This window comes from Aethalodelphis obliquidens, unplaced genomic scaffold, assembly GCF_003676395.1.
Source record: "Aethalodelphis obliquidens isolate GAN/ISIS:26980383/991018 unplaced genomic scaffold, ASM367639v1 scaffold31, whole genome shotgun sequence".
Classification (NCBI taxonomy): domain Eukaryota; kingdom Metazoa; phylum Chordata; class Mammalia; order Artiodactyla; family Delphinidae; genus Aethalodelphis; species Aethalodelphis obliquidens.
The window spans coordinates 4,198,860-4,203,150 of record NW_020837975.1 but is presented as its reverse complement, the minus strand read 5'-3'; the positions used below and the strand labels follow the sequence as shown (position 1 = coordinate 4,203,150).

Here is a 4,291-nt window from a genome sequence, read left to right as displayed (position 1 = left end):
AGTAACCTAGGCATAGCAAGTAGGTTTTAGCCCTGATTGACTGATGAAGTTCACCTGACATGCAATTGTATTGAGAATTCTAAAGATGTCTGGACTAAGTGGGAAACAATATAGTTATTGATTATCTATGTGCTATAGGCACATGAAAGGGGAATATTGACCCACTATGCATGCCACCCTTGGAGTGGGTTAACCACACAGATGACACCTGAGGAGCATCACGAACAAGGAAGCACATTAAAATTAAATGTTGCTGGGGAAGTTAGGTGTGAACAGTCATTCAAAGTCGAGGTGCTCCACTTGCACGCCCCTTACAGATGAGTCAGCTCTCACCTGTGACAGAAGGAAGGAAGTGGCTGAGGGGTAATGTGAGGGAGTCCGGCTGCAGACCAACTCCTTGTATCTCTCATTTATGTTATGCTCGTGAGAAGAATCAGACAGAAGTGTGCTTGGAGATGTATTGCTTTATGTTTGGGTGTGATTGATTTTCCTGACTCATCCTTTAGGGGAGAAAAGCAGCCTTTTACCTAGACACCACATGTCCATGATCACCATAGCTTTTCAGTCACAAAAGACTTTGGGACAACACTAGGGGACAAAACAGCATGTTGTGCAGTTACATTCAAACAATTCTTTAAAAACTGGCATGAGGAGGAGACTGAGTATTCTACGTTGTAAATATTGTTATTCGTATATACTGTAAATGATGACATGGGTGGGCATTAACCGAGCCCGAGGAAACTGGGAACGACCTGAAAATTAAAACCAGACACAGCACAAGCAGCAGCCCTGGGCCACTGAGGAGCAACTTCGACTTGCACAGATGATTTTGGACCATAATGATGCTGGCTTTGAGGAAAAGGTGAAACAACTGATTGATATCACAGGCAAGAACCAGGATGAATGTGTCATTGCTTTGCATGACTGCAATGGAGATGTCAACAGAGCCATCAATGTACTGCTGGAAGGAAACCCAGATATGCATTCCTGGGAGATGGTTGGGAAGAAGAAGGGAGTCTCAGGACAGAAGGATGGTGGCCAAACGGAATCCAACAAGGAGGGCAAAGAAAATCAAGACCGGGACAGAGACTATAGTCGGCGACGTGGTGGGTCACCAAGACGGGGGAGAGGTGCCAGCCATGGACGAGAGTTTTGAGGTCAGGAAATGGCACCAAGAGTGGAGCGCCTTCTCGAAGAGGCACAGAAAGAGGCAGAAGAGGTCATGGCCGAGGCAGAGGTGACTCTGGTAGGTGGGGAGGAAGGTTTTCTGCTCAAGGAATGGGAACCTTTAATCCAGCTGATTATGCAGAGCTGGCAAATACTGATAACTATGTCAATAACAGCTGCAATACATAGAACAGCACTGGCCACTTTGAACCCGATGATAGGATGAGTGCATAGAGGACTGCAACAGAGGAGTGGGAAACTGAAGACGGGAATGAAGATCTTTCCGAGACCAAGATTTTCACTGCCTCTAATGTGTCGTCAGAGCATCTGCCTGTGGAGAATGTGACAATCACTGCTGGTCAGAGAATTGACCTTGCTGCTCTGTTGGGGAAGACACTGCCTTCAATGGGGAATGATTCATCTAATCTGGATCCATCTCAGTCTCCTTCTCTTCTCCAGCCTCTGGTCTTCAGTAACTCGAAGCAGAGCGCCATATCGCAGCCTGCTTCAGGGAACATGTTTTCTCATCACAGTATGGTGAGCATGTTAGGGAAAGAAGTTGGTGATGTTGGTGAAGCTAAAAGTGGAAGCACCACAGACTCTCAGTTCTTGGAGCACTTCAAGACTGCTCAGGTCCTGGCTCAGTTGGCAGCTCAACATTCTCAATCTGGAACCACCACCACCTCCTCTTGGAACATGGGCTCCACCACACAATCCCTATCGCTGATGCAGTATGATTTGAAGAACCCAAATGATTCAACAGTGCACAGCCCCTTTACAAAGCACTAGCCTTTCACCCCGTCTTCAACTGTGATGGAGGTGTTCCTTCAGGAGAAGCCACCCACAGTGGCTACCTCCACTGCTACACCTCCCCACCCCAACCCGTGTTCTCCTCTGCCAAGCAAATCCACCTCGACTCCTCAAATGTCTCCTGGGTCTTCAGACAAACAATCCTCCAGTTCTCAGCCAGCTCAGCAAAAACTGAAACAGCAGAAGAAAAAAGCCTCCGTGACTTCTAAGATTCCTGCTCTGGCTGTTGAGATGCCTGGCTCAGCACATATCTCAGGGCTCCGCCTGCAGTTTGGGGCATTGCAGTTTGGGTCAGAGTCTGTCCTTTCTGATTATGAGTCTACTCCCACCACGAGCACCTCTTCAAGCCAGGCTCCAAGTAGCCTCTATACCAGCACGGCCAGTGAATCTTCATCCACAATTTCATCTAACCAGGAGTCCAGTTATCAGAGTGGCCCAATTCAGTCGACAACCTATACCTCCCAAAATAATGCTCAGGGCCCTCTTTATGAACAGTGATCCACACAGACTCAGTGGTAACCCAGCTCCATCTCTTCATCACCCCAAAAGGACTTGACTCAGGCAAAGAATGGCTTCAGTTCTGTGCAGGCCATGCAGTTGCAGAACCCGCAATCTGTTGAAGATGCTACAGGCTCTGCACCTTCCACTTCTAGCATCCCCCCTCTCAGTGAAACGGTATCTGCAAATTCCTTACTGACGACAGCCAATCAGTACTCATCCTCCTTGGGTGGCTTGAGCCACAATGAGGAGATTCCAAATACTACCAGCACACAACACAGCAGCATGTTATCTACTCAGCAGAATACCCTTTCATCATCAACATCTTCTGAGCGGACTTCGACATCCACTATTTTGCACACAAGCATGGAGAGTGAGGCAAATCTTCATTCTTCCTCCAGCACTTTCTCCACCACATCCAGCACAGTCTCTGCACCAATGGTCAGTGTCTCTTCCAGTCTCAATAGCGGCAGGAGCTTGGGCCTCAGTCTAGGCAGCAACTCTACCATCATAGCCTCCACTTGAAGCTCAGTTGCTATGACTTCAGGAAAAGCTCCTCCCAACCTCCCTCCTGGGGTCCTGCTGTTGTTGCCTAATCCATATATTATGGCTCCAGGGCTATTACATGCCTACCCGCCACAAGTATATGGTTATGATGACCTGCAGATGCTTCAGACAAGATTTCCATAGGATTACTACAGCCTCCCATTTCCCACACCCACCACTCCGCTGACTGGGAGGGATGGTAGCCTGGCCAGCAACACTTATTCTGGTGACCTCACAAAGTTCGGCCATGGGGATGCCTCGTCCCCAGCCCCAGCCACAGCCTTAGCCCAGCCCCAGCATAACCAGACACAGACTCACTACACCATGCAGCAGACATTCCTGAACCCGGTGCTGCATCCTGGCTACAGTTACAACAGCCTGCCATACTACACAGGGGTTCCGGGCCTCCCCAGCACCTTCCAGTATGGGCCTGCTGTGTTCCCTGTGGCTCCTACCTCTTCCAAGAAGCATGGTGTGAATGTCAGTGTGAATGCATCAGCCACCCTTTTCCAACAGCCAAGTGGATATGGGTCTCATGGATACAACACTGGTGTATCAGTCACCTCCAGTAACACAGGTGTGCCAGATATCTCAGGTTCTGTGTACTCCAAAACCCAGCAGGCCTTTGAGAAACAAGGTTTTCATTCCAGTACTCCTGCTGCCTCCTTCAACTTGCGTTCATCCCTAGGAAGTAGGGGGCATCAATCTGGCCACATCTGCTGCCTACCCACCTGCCCCCTTTAGGCACATTCTGACCCCCCATCAGCAGCCTCACTCCCAGATCCTTCACCATCACGTGCAGCAGGATGGCCACACAGGCAGTGGGCAATGTAAGCAGACCAGCTCCATCCCACAGAAGCCCCAGACCAGCAAGTCTGCCTACAACAGCTATAGCTGGGGTCCCAACTGAGTCCCTGACTCTCTTCTCCTGGTCCCATCTTCTGAGAGGGCTTCTCAGCCTGGTAACTACGGAAACAGCATTAAAGAGAGAAAGGAATGTGGGGGAGGTTCTGCTGCACCCACCCCCAGCGGCCCACCCCATGCCTCAGCTTCATGTCTGTACCATCCCCACTCTGTTGTATATATTATAGGATTTATATTTTCTCCTTTTTTTTCCTTCCTTTCCTCTCCTCCTCCCCCACTGGATTCAAGATTATGAAACTTTGCTGTGGGCCCTGCCCTCCCTTTTCCTCCTCCTGTTCACCCTGGTGGGGTTTGGGGGAGGGGGGAAGGGGGGACCCCCAAATATATATCAGCCCAACAGCCCTAA

At 49.7% G+C, this 4,291-nt stretch overlaps 1 pseudogene; it reads left to right on the top strand.

Annotated features, from left to right (window-relative positions):
- Positions 1-670: 670 nt before the first annotated feature.
- LOC113630949 (ubiquitin-associated protein 2-like pseudogene) lies at positions 671-3,931 on the top strand (annotated as a pseudogene).
- Positions 3,932-4,291: the final 360 nt, after the last annotated feature.